Raw genomic sequence first — 23,737 nt, forward strand, 5'->3', positions numbered from 1 at the left:
AATCTAGGGACAGTTATTTGATCTAGGACAAGTTATTTTAATATAGGCTTCATTTAACCTTTTGAAATTTCTGGAAGTTTATTAATTACAATTCTTACGCACAGTCCCATTATTCCATGGTCAACATTAATTGTATTTTTGTTATAATTGTCTCACTTTTTTCATTTATACCAGTACATTTAAAATACGTGAACATCAGTATTTACACCATTGCTGTATCATATTTATGCAATCATTACACTGAATCCCATTTACATGTATAACTGCTATGTGTAACATTACATTTTCCCTGTTATATTTTATATTTCCTTGTCTTAGTAATCATTTTGAAAGAGTGAACTGTTTTCTAATGTGGCAAAAATTTTTCATAACTGATAATTTTTCAAAAAATACAAATAAATCTTAACTCCCTATCTTAGTGGTAGGTACCATAAAGTATTGCTTTGCTTTCTCATTCATCTTTTTTTTTTTTTTTTTATAATTAACTTTTTTTATTAGGTATTTTCCTCATTTACATTTCCAATGCTATCCAAAAAGTCCCCAATACCCCCCCCCCACACTCCCCTACCCACCCACTCCCACATTTTGGCCCTGGCATTCCCCTGTACTGGGGCATATAAAGTTTGCAAGTCCTATGGGCCTCTCTTTCCAGTGATGACCTACTAGGCCGTCTTTTGATACATATGCAGCTAGAGTCAAGAGCTCTGGGGTAATGGTTAGTTCATAATAATGATCCACCTATGAGGTTGCAGTTCCCTTTAACTCCTTGGGTACTTTCTCTAGCTCCTCCATTGGGGGCCCTGTGATCCATTCAATAGCTGACTGTGAGCACCCACTTCTGTGTTTGCTAGGCCCCGGCATTGTCTCACAAGAGACAGCTATATCTAGGTCCTTTCAGCAAAATCTTGCTAGTGTATGCAATGGTGTCAGCGTTTGGAAACTGATTATGGGATGGATCCCTGGATATGGCAGTCTTTAGATGGTCCATCCTTTCGTCACAGCTCCAAACTTTATCTCTGTACCTCTTTCCATGGGTGTTTTGTTCCCAATTCTAAGAAGGGGCACAGTGTCCACACTTTGGTCTTCGTTCTTCCTGAGTTTCATGTGTTTTGCAAATTGTATCTTATATCTTGGGTATCCAAAGTTTTTTGGCTAATATCCACTTATCAGTGAGTACATATTGTGTGAGTTCCTTTGTAATTGTGTTACCTCACTCAGGATGATGCCCTCCAGGTCCATCCATTTGCCTAGGAATTTCATAAATTCATTCCTTTTAATAGCTGAGTAGTACTCCATTGTGTAAATGTACCACATTTTCTGTATCCATTCCTCTGTTGAGGGGCATCTGGGTTCTTCCAGCTTCTGGCTATTATAAATAAGGCTGCTGTGAACATAATGGAGCATGTGTCCTTCTTACCGGTTGGGACATCTTCTGGGTATATGCCCAGGAGAGGTATTGCTGGATCCTCTGGTAGTATTATGTCCAATTTTCTGAGGAACTGCCAAACTGATTTCCAGAGTGGTTGTACAAGCTTGCAATCCCACCAACAATGAAGGAGTGTTCCTCTTTCTCCACATCCTCGCCAGCATCTGCTCTCACCTGAATTTTTGTTTTTTTTTTTTTTAATATTTTTATTACATATTTTCCTCAATTACATTTCCAATACTATCCCAAAAGTCCCCCATAGCGCCCCCCACTTCCCTACCCACCCATTCCCATTCTTTTGGCCCTGGCATTCCCCTATATTGGGGCATATAAAGTTTGCAAGTCCAATGGGCCTCTCTTTCCATTGATGGCCGACTAGGCCATCTTTCGATACATATGCAGCTAGAGACAAGAGCTCCAGGGTTCTGTTTAGTACATCATGTTGTTCCAACAATAGGGTTGCAGATCCCTTTAGCTCCTTGGGTACTTTCTCTAGCTTCTCCATTGGGAGCCCTGTGATACATCCAATAGCTGACTGTGAACATCCACTCCTGTGTTTGCTAGGCCCCGGCATCGTCTCACAAGAGACAGCTATATTTGGGTCCTTTCAGCAAGATCTTGCTAGTGTATGCAATGGTGTCAGCGTTTAGAAGCTGATTATGGGACGGATCCCTGGATACAGCAGTCTCTAAATGGTCCATCCTTTCATCACAGCTACGAACTTTGTCTCTGTAACTCCTTCCCTGGGTGTTTTGTTCCCAATTCTAAGAAGGTGCACAGTGTCCACACTTTGGTCTTCATTCTTCTTGAGTTTCATGCGTTTATCAAATTGTATCTTATATCTTGGGTATCCTAAGTTTTGGGCTAATATCCACTTATCAATGAATACATATTGTGTGAGTTCTTTTGTGATTGTGTTACTTCACTCAAGATGATGCCCTCCAGGTCCATCCATTTGGTTAGGAATTTCATAAATTCATTCTTTTTAATAGCTGAGTAGTACTCCATTGTGTAAATGTACCATAATTTCTGTATCCATTCCTCTGTTGAGGGACATCTGGGTTCTTTCCAGCTTCTGGCTATTATAAATAGGGCTGCTATGAACATAGTGGAGCATGTGTCCTTTTTACCGGTTGGGACATCTTCTGGATATATGCCCAGGAGAGGTATTGCTGGATCCTCCGGTAGTACTATGTCCAATTTTCTGAGGAACCGCCAGACTGATTTCCAGAGTGGTTGTACAAGCTTGCAATCCCACCAACAATGGAGGAGTGTTCTTCTTTCTCCACATCCTCGCCAGCATCTGCTGTCACCTGAATTTTTGATCTTAGCCATTCTGACTGGTGTGAGGTGGAATCTCAGGGTTGTTTTGATTTGCATTTCCCTGATGATTAAGGATGTTGAACATTTTTTCAGGTGCTTCTCTGCCATTCGGTATTCCTCAGGTGAGAATTCTTTGTTCAGATCTGAGCCCCATTTTTTAATGGGGTTATTTGACTTTCTGGAGTCCACCTTCTTGAGTTCTTTATATATATTGGATATTAGTCCCTTATCTGATTTAGGATAGGTGAAGATCCTTTCCCAATCTGTTGGTGGTTTTTTTGTCTTATTGATGGTGTCTTTAGCCTTGCAGAAGCTTTGTAGTTTCATGAGGTCCCACTTGTCAATTCTCGATCTTACAGCACAAGCCATTACTGTTCTATTCAGGAATTTTTCCCCTGTGCCCATATCTTCAAGGCTTTTCCCCACTTTCTCCTCTATAAGTTTCAGTGTCTCTGGTTTTATGTGAAGTTCCTTGATCCACTTAGACTTGACCTTAGTACAAGGAGATAGGAATGGATCGATTCGCATTCTTCTACATGTTAACAACCAGTTGTGCCAGCACCATTTGTTGAAAATGCTGTCTTTCTTCCACTGGATGTTTTTAGCTCCCTTGTCGAAGATCAAGTGACCATAGGTGTGTGGGTTCATTTCTGGGTCTTCAATTCTATTCCATTGGTCTATTTGTCTGTCACTATACCAGTACCATGCAGTTTTTATCACAATTGCTCTGTAGTAGAGCTTTAGGTCCGGCATGGTGATTCCACCAGAGGTTCTTTTATCCTTGAGAAGAGTTTTTGCTATCCTAGGTTTTTTGTTATTCCAGATGAATTTGCAGATTGCACTTTCTAATTCGTTGAAGAATTGATTTGGAATTTTGATGGGGATTGCATTGAATCTGTAGATTGCTTTTGGCAAGATAGCCATTTTTACAATGTTGATCCTGCCAATCCATGAGCATGGGAGATCTTTCCATCTTCTGAGATCTTCTATAATTTCTTTCTTCAGAGACTTGAAGTTTTTATTATACAGATCTTTCACTTCCTTAGTTAGAGTCACGCCAAGATATTTTATATTATTTGTGACTATTGAGAAGGGTGTTGTTTCCCTAATTTCTTTCTCAGCCTGTTTATTCTTTGTGTAGAGAAAGGCCATTGATTTGTTTGAGTTAATTTTATATCCAGCTACTTCACCGAAGCTGTTTATCAGGCTTAGGAGTTCTCTGGTGGAATTTTTAGGGTCACTTATATATACTATCATATCATCTGCAAAAAGTGATATTTTGACTTCATCTTTTCCAATTTGTATCCCTTTGATCTCCTTTTGTTGTCGAATTGCTCTGGCTAGGACTTCAAGTACAATGTTGAATAGGTATGGAGAAAGTGGACAGCCTTGTCTAGTCCCTGATTTTAGAGGGATTGCTTCAAGCTTCTCACCATTTACTTTGATGTTGGCTACTGGTTTGCTGTAGATTGCTTTTATCATGTTTAGGTATGGGCCTTGAATTCCTGATCTTTCCAAGACTTTTATCATGAATGGGTGTTGGATCTTGTCAAATGCTTTTTCCGCATCTAACAAGATGACCATGTGGTTTTTGTCTTTGAGTTTGTTTATATACTGGATTACGTTGATGGATTTCCGTATATTGAACCATCCCTGCATCCCTGGGATGAAACCTACTTGGTCAGGATGGATGATTGTTTTGATGTGTTCTTGGATTCGCTTTCTCATTCATCTTATAAAATTTCTTTAACAGCATAGCAACAGAACAGTGCCTAACAGTTCTGTGGATCTTTCCGTCTCTGTCTCTCTGTCATTAAGAAACATCATTGGGGAGATGCCCCAGTTGGTAAAAATCTTTGTGCAAGCCTGAGGACCTGAGTTCAGATCCCGAGCACATACTCATTTATAAACTGGCCATCGTGCTGCAAACATATGTGAGGATGTGACTGCTCCGAGGTAGGATTGAAGAAACGGCTTTTATTGTATGTATGAAGAAGAGTACAGTGAGAGAAGCAAGTCATAGACTAGAGGTTTGGGAAACAAACCCTAGAGGGCCAAGAGAGTAGGGGCTATAAAGTGGGTATGGCTGAAATGACTGGGCTATAGAGGAATGAGGACCTCGGTTGAGGAAGCCCACCCAGGAGCTGGAGAAATTTAGGGTAGGAGGTGGGGTGAAAAGAGCCACAGGTTCTGAGTAACACTGAGGAAGTCTGGACACCAGCAGGCGCTTTGGTATGCTACTTGGCACCACAGAGAGCCATTTGTGCATTTCTTTTGGACCTGACAGCATGGATCTGTAACTCTAGTGCCCAGTGAGTGGAGACAAAAGATCCCCAGGATTTAACAGCCAGTGAGTTCCAGGTTTGGTTAGAGACCCTGTCTCAAAAATACAGTGGAGAATCACCAGGAGTTGGCATCTACGCACACCAAACCAACACAACAAAAGCCTAGAGGCATTATTCTCTAAACAGTTAAAGCTCATGCATAATCTTGTATGGTCTCTGGGGGAAAATGTAGACTAAATTTTTAGGTACTACTATTCTTATGATATAAGCAAGCATCTAAGAGTTGTGCTTCTATTGCTGTTGAGGGGATGTGGGAGATGTAGACAAAGTGTAATTTTTAAAAAAGAATTTATTATATGTAAGTACATTGTAGCTGTCTTTAGACACCAGAAGAGGGCATCATATGTTACTATGGATGGTTGTGAGCCACCATGTGTTTGCTGGGATTTGAACTCAGGACCTCCTGAAGAGCAGTTAGTGCTCTTACCTGCTGAGCCATCTCACCAGCTAAAAAAATCTTAGTTAGCCCATGCTGGCCTCCAATCCACTTTGAGGTGAGAGAGTGGCCTTGAACCTTGGTTCCTCCTGTCACCATGCCTGATATAAATTTGAATTTATAAAAAAATTGATATTTTTTCAGAGATGAGTTATTTGTATGATTCTCAAGTCTGTGGTAAACTAATTCATTATTATAGATAATAAATAGCTCAGGATTTTACATATAGTTTATTTCCTTTTTAAAGATTTATATATTTATTTGTACAAGTACACTGTCAATGTCTTCAGACACACTAGAGAGGGCATCAGATTCTATTACAGATGGTTGTGAGCCACCATGTGGTTGCTGGGATTTGAACTCAGGACCTCTGGAGGTGCAGTCAGTGCTCTTAACTGCTGAGCAGTCTCTCCAGCCCTGTAGTTTATTTCCTACTATACTGATTCTTTTTGTTGAGGGCGAGCTGAGGCATGACTAAAGGCTTTGTTCTAGTCTTCACAGCTAAGCTGTTTTCATGTATAAATGTTTTGTTCTTGTAAGGTGTGTAAAGGTCCCAGAAACAAAACCTCTCCTGCATTAAAGATTTTTCCAAGGCTTATTGACTGGTGAGAACTGTGGTCCTTGAGAGCTGGATTGTTATAGGTACAGAGTAAAATTAGCTTGAGTTATCTTTAACCCTTCAATAGACATTCCTTGCCTCTCAGAATTTGATCCAGCATCCTTCAGACTGTCAAGTAAACATAAATAGACCCTTAGCTTCCACCAACCAAAACTCTTAAGTGTGTTGTCAGATAGCACCTGAGGCCTATAGCAGAGGGTTCTTAGCTTCACTGTACCCTGCTTACCGGATACTTCCACTGATATCTTTGGAGAATACCATGATTGGAGACTGATCTTTTGGGTTCAGGCTTCATCTTAGAGAACCTGGCCTAAGGTTGAACTCAAGTTAATAGACCAGTACCTAGCACCAGTTTCCAGGTTATTCCCCAACAAATCTGCACCTCCAGGTTACAAGTCTGCTCCTGGCACTTCACTTCCTAACAACCACCAATCAGGAGGAAAACAGAAATGAAGTTTTTGGCCCAGCACCAGCCAGTGATGTTAAAGGCCATAATGGTCCCCCAATCAAATATGTGCCAGGCAGGATATCTGCTTTTTGCCTCTATAAAGCTTACCTGAAACTGGGCTCCAGGTGGCACCCTCCTGTTTTAATGCCTTAGGGATTGTGGTGTGGCCCAGACTCAAGCTTGAATAAAGAGACCCTAGTGTGATTGCATCAGAATTGGCTCCTTGGTGGCCTTTTGAGGTTCACAAATGCTCCCTGGCACAACAAGGGCAACCCTGCCCCCAGGCACACACACTTTTTGGAAAGAAAGAAATGACCTTATCCTTGAGTGAAGTCAGTTCCAATAGGGGAAAGTCTGGCTCTTATATAATCTCCACTACCAGCCCTTCTGTCCAGTGAACACCAGTGAGGCCAATTTCTTAATGATCTAAGGCATCCTAAGGTCCCCTCCTCCCATCACCCACAGTTCATAGGGAGACAGAGGATCCAGAAGAGACATCTCATGAGCTGTGCACATGTGCTAGACAAAACTCGTCTCTTGGCTTCCACAGTGTTGTCCTTGTATGTTTTAGGAATCTCCCAATGCTGACAGATCACGGGTTAATAGAGGCTGTAGCTTAGCCACCTCACACTCCCTCCAAACCAGCACATGTTTCCACTACCTTCTGGGTTCATTTAATACTTACATGTGAGTAAAACATATCACATTAGAATTCTTTTTAAAAATATCTGACGATGGAGAGTTGCCTTGGAGGTTAAGAGCACTTGTTGCTCTTGCAGAGGTCTCTGGTTTGATTCCCAGCCCCAATATAGTGGCTCCCAACCACCTGTAACCACAGTCCTAACGTATCTGACACCTGGCTTCAGCAGGCGCTGGGCATGCGTGCTGTGCACATACATACAGGCGAAACACTTGTGTACATAAAGGAGTACTTTGAAAATCCCCATTCCTTGCTGGTTTGTATTGTTTCCTAGCATGCCTTGTCTTCCATTCTTGTGCTGGGAGCAGGAAAGCATTCTGCAAACACATATACTGTAGAGTGCAACAGGCCAGGGAGACCAGTGCACTACGGTGTACTTGTTGTGTTCTAAGACCCTTCATAACTGACTTGATATTTGTGTGGCACCATAGCTACAAGACGTTAAGGTGTTGATAGCATCTGCTTATATAAATACTCCAACAGCTCTTAGACTGTGCCCTTACAAGCACAGATAGTCTGCTATAATTTGCTTTATCACCAATATTAGCTATTACATGGAGCATGTGTGTGTGTGTGTGTGTGTGTTATATGTGCTGCCAAAAATTGTACATACTTTACTCATGTCTTGCTTTATAATTGTGGTTGTCTGATATTTAGATGATTCCAAATGATTTTTTGGTAGTTAAGTCTGAAAGCCCCACTTTCTTTTCTTGGTGCTTTGGTTGAAGTCCAGGACGGGGTGCAGGCCAGACAAGCTACACATGCTTGTTTTATGGCTTCACACTTGGCATAAAATCGACCTCTCCTGTTTTCTCGTGCCCCAGCTAAACTCTCTAAAATGTCTTGAAGACACCAAACAAATAAAAATCCAGTGACCAGGCAGGACTTTTGCTAGGCCTTGCAACTAAGTTACTAATGTGTCTTGAGGCTATTTAAAACTAGGTACTCAATTGGCTGTCCTACTATGTGCTTAGCCTGTTTAAGTTTATCCTGCCTTGAAGAGAACACTGTAACCAATCCTCCTATGGCTTGGGCTTTCCATGTAACCAGTTTTTTAAAAATCTATGCTAAATACATAGATTATACCTTAAACTATGTGTTCTTCCATGCTCAGGACTCTGACACACACACACACACACACACACACACATATACACACACACACTCCTCTCTCTCTCTCTCTCTCTCTCTCTCTGTCTCTCTGTCTCTCTTTCTGTGTGTGTGTGTGTTTTGTGGTAACCATTTGCTGAAAACTGCCAACATGTTGAAAGCAACCTGAAAGAAAACAAGTATCACATAAATGTTGCAAACAATAGGTGGCTGTAGCATCTATTTGAGATTTGGAATGCTATCTGGGTCAGTTGGAGTAAGTAAACCAACCTCTTCCCTTGAGAAACTGTATTAAGGATTTCTGTAAAGTGTTCCACATCTCTTTCCCATACTATACTTTTTGAGGTGTTCAATAAATATAGAGTCCAGCCCTTTGTTACAGAGACATAAACAGGGGCAGACAGCAGACTGACAAAAGACACTGAAAGAAAGGTGGAGAATTCAGTTTTGGACTCTGGGAGGAAGACTCTTGATTCTTAAAGTGGTTTGATACCAACTGTTGAAGGGTGCTTCGTTCACCAACTACTTGGGAAAATCTGAGAACTTCCCACTACTTCCAAGGCTAATCTTGGCAGGATTCTAATACACAGTTCTTTGTGTCTATGCACTTGTGATTTAGTACACTTATATGTTCCTGTGTTACTCTCACCCCATTTTGACCTTAGCCTTCTCATTTATTCTGATAAATCAGGGTTCTGATTTATTAATCCCCCAGGCAACATGCTTTCCATCTTTGGGTAGGGGACAGGTGATGTGGCAGCTGTGGAAACAGATCTTTTCTTCAGAATAGATGGAGGGCCCAAGAGCTGCTGGGAGTGTCATGGCAGAAGCAACTAAGAGATGGTGTCGCTTCTGAAGGAGGAGATGAGATATGGGCTGGAGTAGTGGGAGATACTAGGCTGGAAGAAAGGGAATGAAAGGACCTTTCATGAAGTTCTCAGCTGCTTCCAAGACATCATTGGAGACACCTGCATATCTTGGTCAGCATCATCTGTTATGTTATATACACCACAATTCATGGCTGATAACATCAGACTGGAGACAGTAGGAACCTTCCTGGGCAGGCTCTTTTGAGAATCTTTATATGAATGGTTAGTAGTCTGTAATTTCCTGAGCTAAGGAAACAAAACAAAACAAACCAGAAGACCAGACTAGAGGCAGAGGTCTGGCTCTTGGCAAATAACCACATAGAGGTAGTCTGAAAAGACTGATGGTCTCTGGCCTTCTTGCTCTCTATACTGAATGCTTGCTGATAACTTCTAAAAAAAAATCCTAAAAATGTTCTTGCTTGTTCTGTGGTTAAAAACTACTGGCTTGGATGTGCAACACCTGTTGTCTCACAGTGGGGAACCAAAAAAAAAATGTATTGTTATCACTCACTTCTCTGTCCAGATAGACAGAAGCCTCCCTGGCTAGGCTGGTTAACTCTTTGTGAACCAGAGAGGAGGGAAAGGATAAGAATTAAGATGCATTATACAGGCAGATATGCACAGACACATATACATTCATACATATATTTAGATTCTCATTTGCACATTAACACATTGACATTTTTGTTGGGCCCAACCTCCTGTCTCATACACTCTACAAAAGTATTCATGCATGCTTAAATGCACACACATACCTACATACTTATGTACTGACAAACATACACATTTGGGTGGATGGATGGATGGATGGATGGATGAATTGATGGGGCAGAGCTCGCCAAGCCAAACAATTTAGCTGATAACTTTCCTTTCTCTGGTCATTTAAATTCTAGATAAAAAAGTTCTTTAGGAAATTACCTCAGAGATAAAATGTTATATAAAATGGGAGTTACAGAAGGATGTTGATATTAAGGTCAAAGCAGTGTGTCCTTCTGCAAGCTTGTTGTAAGTTCAAAGCAATAGTTTCACATGGCTGTGCCTTATCATAGTGCACATCTGTGGCTTCTTCCTTGGACCTGAATGCTTTTCCTTTAACACAAATTTGTTCCAAGCCTACTTCTCTTTTTAGTGTAATTATGAAAGCTCATTGTATTTCTTATTATGCAGCCTTTACTTACTATATGAGAAGTGGGCACATTCTAGTCTTGATTCTATCTTTGTTACATCTTTGTAGCAAAGCGACTAAGCCCATCTCTTAAAACTTTCTTCTTAAAACTATTTGAATCAAATCAGGAATTCTGTAGAATCATTATCTCATCTAAACAGCATTAATTCATGAAAGTTCATCTTTTATGTTGATCTGCAGGAAATCTGATCAATAGGGTGGGCTAATGCCCAGGGATTATTATATTAATTTACTAATGACAGGAAAGGCATATAAACTGCAAGAAGCAATCCTGAGGTGAAGTCTCTTTGGGCCACCACCTTCAGGAAGGTCACCTGCTAGCCTTAGCCTATCCTAGATAACTCTAGACAGTTACTGTTATTATTTATTGTCAACACCATAAAATTATCTGGGGAGAAGGAATCTTAATTAAGAAAACCTGCTCCCGATTGAACTGTGGGCAAACCCTTGGGGCATTTTCTTTATTAATGATTAGTGTGGGAGGGCCCAGCCCACAGTGGATGGTACCACCCGTGAGTAGGTGGTCCTAGTTTGTGTAATGAGTAAGCTGAGCAAGCCATGGGAGCAAACCAGTAAGCAGGCATCTTTCCGTAGTGTCTGCTTCAGTTCCTGCCATGAGGTTCTTGGGTTGAGTTCTTGCCTTGGCTTTCCTGTAAGTTGTGAGCAGAAATAAACCTTTTCCCTCACAGGTTGCTTTTTGTCTTTTTGTGTTTGTTTTTAACTCAACAATGGAAAGCAAACTAAGATGATATACTCCAGAAGTCCTTCCCTTCATCCAGTTGCTTGCACAGCCCCACTGCTAAGCCAGTCTTCTTTCTGAATTTAAACCTTCTCCCTTCCTCTTTTTGTCTTCCTTCTCCAGTCCCTGGTCCAAATCTGAGGCTTGTTTGCCCTGAAGATGCCTACCCTGAGCCATCACGAAACCTTCCCACTTCCAGAATTTCTAACTTAGAAAGCTTATGTTTCTTTTTTCTCTTTACGTTTTTTGGAGATCTCCAGCTTGCCTGTCTGCTATCAATCTTCAATAACATTATCCCAGAGTTGCCTTTAAAGTTTGCCCACCCCTCCCCCCCCCCTTGCTTTAGAGTCAAGGCCTGACTTAGACTGGGGATCCTCTTGCCTCTCTCTCCTGAGTGCTGGCACTACAGGTATATGCCACCATGCTGGCTTGTTTTACATTTTTGTCTTTGTGAGGCAAAGAATCTGTAAAAGGCATCCTGTGTCCTAAGTAGCAGTAGTGGCTTTGCTAGCTGCACTTTTTCTACTGTTCTCACATGACTAGGTAAGTCACTTTTGCTTGAATATTTCAGTGAGTTTTACTTGCTTTCTCCAACTTTTGTCAACCTGACTTCATTGTCCTATGGAGAAGACTCCATTTCTTTTCAAAAGGCCTGGAGACTTCCACAGCAAGCTGAGAACACCTTTTATACTTTGGCTGTTTTATTTATCATATTCTCTAAAAAGGCCATTCACTTATTTTGTATCTGTTTGGTTCGGGGTGGTTTGGTTTGGTTCTGTTGCGAAAGAGTCTCACTTTGTATGCCAGACTGGCCTGGAACTCAATCTCTAGGTTCAACTTTGTGAATGCTAGAATTATAGGCTTTTACCTAACCTGGCTCATCATTTATATTGTAGACAATTTTCAATATGCAGAAAAATATAAATAAAAGAGTACCTATAACTCAAGCATTCATATACATCCATCTAAAATAATATGACTATCACTTTGATTTTTCTTATTTGCCATAGTATATTGTCCAATATTAAATTCTGGAATTGTGTTGTGTGACACTATGCATTTTATATACATTTTTTGGGAATTCAAATTTGCCAGTAGTCCAGTACACATACTGTGGTGGTTAGAATAAGAATGGCTCCAATAAGACTCATATATTTGAATGTTTAGTCACTGAGGGGTGGAACTCTTTGAAAGGATTAGGATGATTACAAAGTGTGGGCTGGTTGGAGGAAGTGTGTCACTGAGAGTGGGCTTTGAGATGTCAAAAGCCCAGACCAGGCCCAGCCCTTCCTCTCCCATGGCCTGTGGAACAGGATGTAGCTCCCAGCTACAGCTACCGTGCTGTATGTTCTGCCATGCTCCCTGTCATGATGATAATGGACTAAACCTCTGAAACTCTAAGCAAGCCCCCAGTTAAATGTTTTCATTTATAAGAATTGCCTTGGTCATGGTGTCTCTTCCCCGCAATATAAAAACAATATTACAACTCTTTTTTTTTTCATTGTTAAACACAGACTTTTATAGATGTGACTTTATTGTATTTTAACAGTTTAAATTTGGTTCTGAAAATTTTTGAGCTTTTATTATTCCTTTTGCTAGCCACCTCTTACAATTTATTTTTAAAAACAAGTTTTTGAAATCAGTTCTCTGTTATTTAATTCTAAAACATATGATACATCTTGCCTCAACAATTTCAAAAACCACACATAAAGCTCCATAATACGCTGGGCGTGGTGGCACACGCCTTTAATCCCAGCACTCAGGAGGCAGAGGCAGGAGGATTTCTGAGTTCAGTTTGAGGCCAGCCTGGTCTACAAAGTGAGTTCTAGGACAGCCAGAGCTATACAGAGAAACCCTGTCTCGAAAAACACAAACATACAAACAAACAAAAACCAAAAAAAAAAAAAAAAAAAAAACCCAAAAAACAAAAAACAACCAACCAAACAAAAAAACCCTCCATAATACAATAGGTCAACTCCTATTGTGACGTGTACCCCTACTATCTCTGCAATTATACAGTTCTGTCATTGAAAATATACCATTTAAATCTCTACTTGCACATTTCAAGAACGATCTTTACTAGTAACATAAGTATATTTTCTGTGGAGTTATTTCTGACCATATTTTTCAGAACATAGGAATATATATGTATATTATATTCTTGTGAGTTCAAAGTCTGTTTTCTGACACTTCTGGTACATATACCTGCAAAAGTTTTTGTATAATTTTGTGATAATATAGTCCCTGAAAAATTACTTAAAAATTATAAGCTAATAGCAAATGGGAACATTTCAAAGAATTGTTCATACATTTTTGTATTGTCATTCCAACTATGCTTACCCTTTATGACCATGTCTCTACTTACTTTCAGAAAGGCAAGAGACTGTCCCATCCAGCAGGACTTAGTTATTCCGTGGGTTGAGGAGGACAGAGGCCTGGAAGAGAAACGGGAGGAGAAAGGGAAGGGAGACCAAGCAAAGAATTGTCAAGATCTGTTTAATGAAGGCTAAGAGCCTGGTTATAAGCACACAATGAGAAAAAACAGGGAGGGGTCGAGAGGGTATAATAAAATACAGAGAAAAGGGATGGACATCTGGGGCGGATGCTGATTGCAGGCTTCTTGCAGCTTATCTTGGAATGTCGGCCCTAAAACAGTCCCGGGCAGCATTCAAACATTCTGCAGTTTATCTTGGGGTGTCAGCCCTAACTAATCAGTCCCAGGAAGCCATCAAACATCTTGTAGCTATCTTGGAGTGCCATAAACAGTCCTGGGCACCAAAGGGAGACATGGAGGAGGGGGTGAAGCTGCCTTAATCTAAGCAGTTCTAGGCACCAAGTGAAGGAGGGAGTGAAGCTGGCAGTCTCAGGCGCCAGGTGGAGGCAATGAAGGAGGGGGTGACATAATTCCCTTCAAAGGGTCAGCCAGATCTTCAGGGTGAGAGTTATTGTAGGTCTAGTTTCCCACAATTTGGTCTCTCACAAGAGACCTCAGTGCACTCTACCAAAGTAGCACTCAAAGATAAAAGTCTGTATTATGCTTCTCAGAGCAAATTCATTTAGACATTAAAAAAGAAAATTTAAGCTAGTTGTTCCAAAGCTGCCTCAGTTTTAAAGCCTGGCCACTGTTTCCTTGCTGGGTTACAGACACTGCACTCATTACCTTTGGGAAGAGTAAAAAGTGCTTCAGCTCTGAGGACCCTGGCCTTCCCACAGCACTACAGCCCTTAGCTGCAGTACCAGCACCAAAAATGATGTCAAACAGCAATGTACAAACATGCTGCAAATGTTTTCATAGAATTTGGCTTTTCTTTAAACTGTCTTTTTCATAGTCAATACGAACAAACAAAAAAAAATGCTGAAACCACTTAATAAACTTACAAACGTGAAAAAATTCGACACTTCAGTTGGGCAGCAAAATTCATATTATGAAAGCAATATATTCTAAATTTCAAAGATGTGACAAGTTCTGTAGAACATCTCTCATCAGAGGACAGAAGCTTTCAAACTGCATGATCTTCTGCCAGGCAGGACTAGGGTATCATTCACTGGCTTGAGGTTGAATCCATTTCAAGGCATGTCTTGGTGGTACAGCAATAGTGGGATGATAAAAATGTGCAGTCTGTTCTTGTACACTGAGTATTAAACTTACAGTGTTTTGGCTGTTGTCTTAGTTAGGGTTTTACTACTGTGAACAGACACCATGACCAAGGCAAGTCTTATAAAAAAACAACATTTACTTGGGGCTGGCTTACAGGTTCAGAGGTTCAGTCTATTATCATCAAGGTGGGAGCATGGCAGTATCCAGGCAGGCATGGTGCAGGAGGAGCTGAGAGTTCTACATCTTCATCTGAAGGCTGATCATGGAAAACTGACTTCCAGGCAGCTAGGATGAGGTTATTAAAGCCCACAACCACAGTGACAACCTTCTAATAGTGCCATTCTCTGGGCTAAGCATATACAAACCATCACAGGTCCTAGAAGGGACATTCCATTTTCTTACAAGCAGCGAATTAATGACAGAGCTGGCCATTAGAAAACGATGCTAGTGATGACACTAGTGGTTTTGGAATCAGTACTGGGGCTCTCTTACTTATGTGAGAGAAGGGACAATCTGCTTTAGTACTCTTGGTGTCATATTTACAATTTGGATACACAAACAAACATTTCTCAGCAAATTTAGTTGGGAAAGGCTTTGCAAGTTGAAACTGGATGATGAGCTACACACTCATCTACATTTTTACAAGCAGGCAAGTACTTGCAGTGTTCCAGAAGTCTTTCTGGTTTCTGTGCCACACTCCAGTCAGTCATCTCAGCATTTGAAAAGCTACCATCTGGATCCTCAAGCTGACTGCTCAGCAAATGCAACTGCTGTGGGTGGAGGAGACCTCTGAGTTCCTTGTTTGAGTTTGAAGTTTGGTTTATGGGTTTCATTCCTTCAAAGCACATCCCCTTCTCTTGATCTCACACGTATCCTGGGGGGAGCTGGGGACACCATCCAGCATCCCTATAAACTTGGGACTTGCAGGTTTATCTGGTTGTACAAGGTCTCTTGTCTGCATAAGGTGTCCCGAAAAGACCCGAAGGGCATACGCAGTCTTCATTCCCAAATCCTGGTTTGGTGTCACTACTATTTCCTCAGACAGCTTTGGCTTCTTCAGAATAAATGATCTTGTGTCTGCATGGATCAGGAATTCCATGTCATAGTGATCTTGACTCATCTGCATTGTTTCTACCATTACTAGATTAATTTGCAATTGCGATAACCACTGCTTCTGTTGAGTTCCTTGCTTTTTTTTTTTTTTTTTTTTTTTGTATTGTCTCTTTTTGCTTCCTCTTCTTTAACAGGGGGACTTATTCTGGGGCCCTGTTTTGCCCCTGGAGCATTTCTTCTAGCAATTTTTCTTGAGAAATTTGAGTTCTGGAAGCAACTGGAAGTGTCTCTTTCTGTGAAACTGCAGAAACTTGTTTTTGTTACAGCTTCAGAGAAAGCCTTCAAAATTAGATTCTTGTTAGCTTCCTATCTGGGACCCATGATCCTCATCTTCCTGTTCTTCTCCATCATGGCTAAATCTTTTTACTTTAACAACTGAACTTACCACAGGTAACTTTCTCAATACTTACTTTATTCAAGTGGCTTCTGAAGAAGGGGCTATAAGTGTCTTATACGCTGCTAAGCACTGGTGGTTCACTCAACAGTCCTGCTTCATATACCTGACTGCTCTGTACATCCAACTGCTTGGCAGCGTGAGCACTGCTTTGCTGCTGCTGAAGTTGCAGCCTGTTTAAGGGAGTACCAGTGTCTGCATTTCTACTTGCAGGTGGTCGATACGTTTCAATAGAAGGGCTAGATTCAACAGAAGTGTCAATGTAGATTTTTTTCTGAGACAAGGGATTCTCCTGCACAAAATTGAGGTCTTCATGAATGAGATCATCTGGTTCTGGCTTGATATCAATCACATCTTCAGAGGGTGCTGGTTCCCTCCGTGGTTTCACTTTTGACATTAGCTGGGTGGAAGCTCTACCATCATACGAATGTCTTGACATTAGTAGGTTTCTGCTTCTGTGAACTTGTGGAAACTCTGGAATTCCTTTTTTCAGGTCTAGAGCTAGAAATGGCAAGGGGAGGGATGGCAGCTTGGGCCTTCTCTGATTTCCCTAACTAAAACTGTTCTTGTTTGAAGGCACGTTACTATCAAAGATGCTGATATCAGGAGACTAGACTAGAGGGCTCAGTTGGAACAGAGTGAAGTTTATCTAATACACTATGGAGCCATACAGTGAATCGAATTGTGTTGTTCCCTAGAAACAGGAACAGGTCCTCTTGTTGGCCACCATCACCATAATGTAATCAGGGAGTTCTTGACTCATGTAAGCTCCTAATTCTTATAATTAATTTCCCCTTAATGGCACTAAGGATCTTGTGGCTGATCTCCGTGCTGATTTCCATGAGTCTGCACTGCACTATGCTTTGGTCACCTGGAGCCTGCCCCAGGCTGCCACCCTGAAGCCTGCCCCACTACACTGCACTCTTTTTTTTTTTTTTTTTTTTTAAAGACAAAGTCTCTCTATGTGGTCCTGGCTATACTGGAGCTCTCTATGCAGACCAGGGTGGCCTCGAAAGTGCTGGGATTCTAGATGTGGGCCTCCATGCCTGGTACTCTATATAACTCAGTTAACAAGCCATTTCCATGCTTTAGATAACCTGTCTTATATGGGGAGGTTAGGTTACAGATCCTCTCTTATCTGCTCTTTCCTCCAAACTAGGCCACACTCCCTGTAGCCTTCCTCTCAGAGCACAGCTATATAGAGTGGCTATGAGCTTGCAGCTCTAACAGAGTATTTCTCTCCCCTAGACAGCTGCAAGCTACAAAGAAAAGATAAGCTTCTGCAGAGTTTTACCCAGTGACCATTTCCCCAGTGCTGTGCATGCTCAAACTGGCTGTGAATTAAAGCCTCAATTCTTATCAGGTGCCTTGCGTGTCTTCATAATGTGTGGCAAATATGTTAGGTCACCTGGCATAGAATCTCCTCCCCTTAACCCTAACCCAGTAGGAGGAAAAATTCCCTTTGTTCTTTGCAACTGAAGGCTTTTTCCTTCATTACCTCATGATGGCTGCCTATGGCCTGATGCTTCTAACTCTCCAAATAGAACTATTCTGAGGGGTGGTAAGTCATCTTGGCTTTCTCTCTCCAACACGGAAGCCATCCTTTTAATTATTTGTCTAGCAGAATTGTATACACAGAATTCCAAGTTCCTTTGTTTGAGAACATATTCCAGTGTCTCCATCACTGTAGCATGGCCTTATCTATGGCTTTGTAAATGTTGCTAAATGGAGAGTTGACTCTTGTTTTTTATTTAGTAGAACATCATTTAAATTTTTTGTAGGTTTAATAATATTTAATACCTTCAATACTGGCGTATTTAGTTTTATATGCTGCGTACAATTAATTTATAAGGTTTCATATATTATTAGTTTTAATAGTTTTAAAAGGTGTACTCTGTGGGAATACCATTGCAATTACATATGAGACTCTGGGTTCAACCTTCAGCTCCATGAAAAATAAGTAAATAAATGAATAAACACCAGTAAAGAAAAACACTTCTCAAAGAACCAGTCTAACAACCATAAATGGCCAGTGTCTCCAGTCATACATTTTAGAAGCTAGGACTAAGTCTACTCCTTGTTCTATGGAAATTGCAGTGATGTTTCAACTGGCTGGAGGTGGGGGGCGGAGAGAGGGGAAAGAGGGGAAAGAGGAGAGAAGGAGAGAGGAAGAGAGGGAGAGAGGGATAGAGAACAAGAAAGAGAACACACCACTTGGTGGGGTGGTGCAGGCCTTTAATCCCAGCACTCAGGAGGCAGAGGCAGGCAGATCTCTGAGTTCCAGGCCAGCCTGGTCTACAGCGTGAGTTCCAGGACAGCCAGGGCTACACAGAGAAACCCTGTCTCAAAAACACAAAAATAAAAACAAAAACAACACTCAAAAATGCAAGATAAATGTGGTTTTTCTTTCGTTTTGCCGTTGACACTATGGTGCCCTGGCTTGGATAGGTCTAAACAAACCTCAACTCTTAAGCTCTTAAGATTTTAGGAAAGGGATGAGCAGACATCCCCTTTTGTAAACCACTGACAGGCAAGGAGATGCCGCCTACTTCTGGCCATGTGCTCTGGTGTCCCATTCATTCTGAAGCTTGTCAGCTTTGATTCTTTTTTTTTTTTTTTTTAAGATTTATTGATTTATTTATTATATGTAAGTACACTGTAGGTGACCTCAGACACACCAGAAGAGGACGACAGATCTCATTATGGGTGGTTGTGAGCCACCATGTGGTTGCTGAGATTTGAACTCAGGACCTTCAGAAGAGCAGTCAGCACTCTTAACCACTGAGCCATCTCGCGAGCCCCAGCTTTGATTCTTAAGAATGCATAGTCAGTCTTAGCTACAATTAATAGAAAAGGACACAGACTCTGGAATTCTACTTTTCAGGTGAGTTAGGTGTTCCCCTCTAGCTTCTAATGTTGTAACCAAGTAATACAATCTAAGATACCAGTAGGAATTATTTATAGAAAAAAGCCTGATATACTATTTGGTAAAGTCAATAATGGTAATGTCATTAAAAATACATGCACCTGAAATACAAAGCCTCAAACATCTATAGAGGTTGGCTTTTAGTGCCTCTGTGTGCAGTCCAGATGCCTCTATATGGTTCTATGCAATAAGGTAGCAGCAATAAATTAGCCTTTTATTTATTTATTTATTTATTTATTTATTTATTTTATTTTGAGACAAGGTTTCAGTATAGTCTGGCCAGCTTGAAACTGGCTGTTTAGATCAGGCTGGCCCCCAATTCATTGGGATCTACTTGCCTCTGCTTCTCAGGTGCTAGGATTAAAGGTGTACACCACCATGTTTGGCTAATATATTAGTTTTAAAAGGATGAAATTTCTATTTACAAATAATCTCCCTTTAAAAAGTTATTTATTTATTTACTTACTTATTTTTAAATCTTTCTCCAGACAGGGTTTTTCTTTGTGTAGCCCTGGCTGTCCTGGAACTTGCTCTGTAGACCAGACTGGCCTCAAACTCACAAAGGCCTGCCTGGCTTTGTAGTGCTGGGATTAAAGGTATAAGCCACTATCTCCCAGTTTACAGTAACCTCTTAAGGGTTTCTTTAGTATTTTACAACGTTGTAGACCTGCCTTAGAAACATTACTTTCAGGTGCATGATACGCTTAAGGAAAGCCAAGTTCACTTACTTCCTGACTTCCTTCGACTCTCATTTTACTGTTCTGTCTAGGACACAAGTAGAGGAAAGGCTAGATATCATGGAGATGAGTGGATTTCATGCAGTTGTTGTGAAAACCACAGCTCCCTTCTTCAAGGGAATAAGAGATACTTTCTTCTGGATCCATTTTGTGGGACCTTGGCCCAGGAATACAGAATTAGTTTACCCCAATGCCAAGTTCCATCATGGAAGTAGTTTTATAGTTTCATTTTTTAAAAATAGTTTTACAGAACAAAGGAAGTCATGAATCAAGGCAAGTTTAAAATACATTGATGGGTAAACCAGAGAGGTATGAACAAGATGGAAGAGCTATTCTATAGGCCTAAGATGTTATCTGATGACATTCTTAGGTCTCGGATTGGCAGAGCTATGCTTTACTAAATTAATAGCTTCTAAGGGACTTTTATTTATTATCATAAGATATTAGTCCTAAGCAAATAGCTTCTAAGAGGTTTTTATTTATTATCACAAAATATTAGCTTCAAGTTAATAGTGTCAATGAGCTTTTTATTTATTATTACAAGATGTTAGTTCTAAAGTTACCACCTTCCAAAAGATTTTTTTCTATTATCACCAGGTGTTAGTGTTCAGATACTGAGTGGGGCCAGGAAGGCTAAACCTAGCTCAAGATAAAGCACTTAGCCTCCGAACCTGCACAATTCTAATCTCTCTATAATTCTGAAATTCCAGTGGGTCCATCAGTTTCTGCAGACATAAACACAACCACACACAGCGTCTTTTCAGGGATTTTCATCGCAAAACTATTTGTTTAAATAAAAGAAACTTTGGAGAGGGGGAAAAAAAACGTGCAATGCACCAAGGAGTTGCTAGGCCGGACACAGGGATCTTTGCTGCCTGGATGCTCCATTTGGCCTCTCTTCAATACAGTTAAGAAAGGGGCCTGACCAGAGAACACAGAGACTTAATTCCAGGAAAACAACAAAGGCTGAAATAGCTGGAAGAAAAGTTCTCTAGAGCCCTGACCTCAAGGTTGGCTTCTTAATAAAATCCTATGAGAAGAAAGAAACTAGTAAACTACACGTCCAAAACAGTCCTGATGCTAAAGTAACTGTAAGAATTGATTCCCATTCCTAAACTTGGTGGGGCACTGCCTATAATCTCAGCATTCTGGAGGTGGAGCCATGAGGATTAGTTCAAATCTGGCCTTGGTGAAATGCCAAGTTCCGGACCAGCTTTGACTACAGGACACTGTGTCTCAAACACAAGCAAACATACAAACAAAAAAGAAAGAGCCGGGCGGTGGTGGCGCATGCCTTTAATCCCAGCACTTGGGAGGTAGAGACAGGTGGATTTCTGAGTTGGAGGCCAGTCTGGTCTACAAAGTGAGTTTCAGGACAGCCAAGACTATACAGAGAAACCCTGTCTCGAAAAAACAAAAACAACAACAAAAAAGGAAAGCAATATAGATCATTTGTGTACAATACTGTTCAAAGTTTACCTTCTTGTGGTAAACGATGTGATTTGCCCCCCCCCCCCCCCCCCAGTGTTTTAGGGTACAGGTAAAATCATCCAAAAAGGTTTCATGATCAGAGAGGTAAGGCTGAACGGGAGGAGATCTGGCTCAAGGCTCGAATGGCTAGAACATAAGGAGACCAGGGCTGTGTGGCTGCAAGTTCTTTGGCCTATAACAGGAGCTTTGAAAGTTATTTACGGGTAACGCTTAGGGAAGCTGGCAGCGACCTCACTCGTACCACTGCGCCAACGCGAAAATCAGCCAATCCTAGACCGCAGATTACAGCTTCCTTCCGGTGAGAGGGCGGGACTTCGGCTGATTTTCGCTAGGGCGAGGATGGGCGTTCGGGCTTTCATCGCGGATTCGGATCGCCGTGCTCTCTCAGGCAAGTACGAGTGATTTTGGCGGTTTTCTCCATTCCGCTTACCTTCCGGAGTCTTCATTTCTACAACAGTTGACTGAAAAGTGGCAGAAAAAAAATTTTGTTCCGTGAGGGTGAGTCTCAATTTCTCTGGCCGCTAGATGGCAATGTTAACCGCGGTATCGGAGTCCTGCCCACTCCACCCCGCCCTTTGTGCTTAAAAAAAAAAGTAGTCTTTCTAAATTATGCTTCCTCAATCTGGTTCTCTTTTACTTGGTGGTTTTTTTTTTGTTGTTGTTGTTGGTTTTTTTTTTTTTTTTTTTTTTTTTTTGCTTGCCTGTGGGTAAAGCCCTTTGCTCTTATAGTAGGCGGTTTTCTTTTTAAATTCTTTTGGGCAGCTACTTGTGTTTTGGCTTTTCTAAAAGTCATTCTTTTCTTGTCATTAGGATTAACATTGTCCTTAGAGGATCTTTATAAACATCCTTGTTCTTTTTTTTAACCGTTTGCAGGGGTAATAATAAAAACAATTCTTACCCACATTACAATCATCCAGACTCAATGTAGTTTACAATACTTGATTTAGGGATTATTTTTTTCCCCATTCCCATGGGTATAATTTAAGCATACAGAAATGAGTGTTTGTGTTATTGCTTTAACAACTTAAGAAAAGTGAAATCCCACTGAACCCCCCTGACAGGTAATGATTAGAAAAAAGACCCTAGGAACTGGAGAGATGGCTCAGCAGTTAAGAGCTAGTACTGCTCCTACAGAGGACCCTTCCTAGGACACACCTTGGCTCTAGACAGTCAGATGCCTCTGGCCTACACCCACATGTACAGACACGTGCATGATTACAAGGTGATAAAAATGAATCTTAAAATGAGAAAAAGACTTGAACATTTTTTCCAAATGTGACAATATCATCTGATAACTGATTTTCCTCCTTATGCCAATGTCAGGTATCATAAAGGATGATGCCTAAGGATTGGATCATACTTGCTTTTTCCTCCTTGCTCACCATTATACTTTCTGCTCAGCATCAGAACTGCTATGTGTTCTCAACATTGGTATTTGTTGAACAAATGACCAAGTGCCTGATTTCTTCAGGGTACAATTCTCTATCCATACAACATGACTGGGTCAGATCAGGCCTGGTGGTACAGGCCTGTAATCTAGCTACTGGGAAGATGGGTAGGAAGGGTTGCAGTTCAAGGCCTGCCTGTGCTGTTGAAGGCTGAGTGAGTTGAAGGCCAGCTGGGACTGTTTAATGAAACTCTGTCCATTGACTCTCTTTTGAAAGATGTTTATCTGTATCCATCTTGCTGCTTTCTTGAGGGGAGTGTATAATTAAGTGTTGATATTCTGATGCATGCACTAAATCTGAAGACTTACTTTTCTCATTTTGAAAATAATAAAAAGAAAAGAAAATAAGAGAAAAGAAAAAAAAATTAGGAGATCTGGAGATACTGTTTCATTTTAGGCCAAACTTCTAGTAGATGAAGGAAAGCATTTTACAAAGCAAGTGTGTGATTAGACAGTGATGGACTAGGGATGTTGGCAAATTTTTGGTAGTCTGGTTGCTCATCTTGATACCCTTGGTTATTGTCTCAGTACCTGTGTACTACCATTTTTGTAAACGAGAATGGAAGCAGAACCTGCTTTAGGGGGTAGTGGCTCACATAGGCCAACAGCTTGTGTCCTAGTAATGGCAGGGGGGTGGATGCTTGCTTACTTTTTACTTTTTTTTTTTTTTTGAGCAGGTTTCCATTATTCCAGAGTAGTTTTGAAGTGGCAATTTAGTCTAGCTAAGGATGACCAGAGTTTCTGGTTCCATATCCCTCAAGTGCTGGGATTACAGGTGTAATGTCAGGGGACTATAAAGAAGGAAAGCATATCAGTGTATATTTTTAAAG

The 23,737-nt window shown here is 40.9% G+C and overlaps 1 pseudogene; it reads right to left on the reverse strand.

Moving 5' to 3' along the window:
* Nucleotides 1-14,739: 14,739 nt before the first annotated feature.
* On the reverse strand, nt 14,740-17,148 carry LOC110286966 (zinc finger CCCH domain-containing protein 14-like; annotated as a pseudogene).
* Between the last annotated feature and the right edge of the window lie 6,589 nt (nt 17,149-23,737).

Source organism: Mus caroli, unplaced genomic scaffold, assembly GCF_978045245.1.
Source record: "Mus caroli unplaced genomic scaffold, Mus_caroli_1 scaffold_5, whole genome shotgun sequence".
In the NCBI taxonomy this organism is placed as follows: domain Eukaryota; kingdom Metazoa; phylum Chordata; class Mammalia; order Rodentia; family Muridae; genus Mus; species Mus caroli.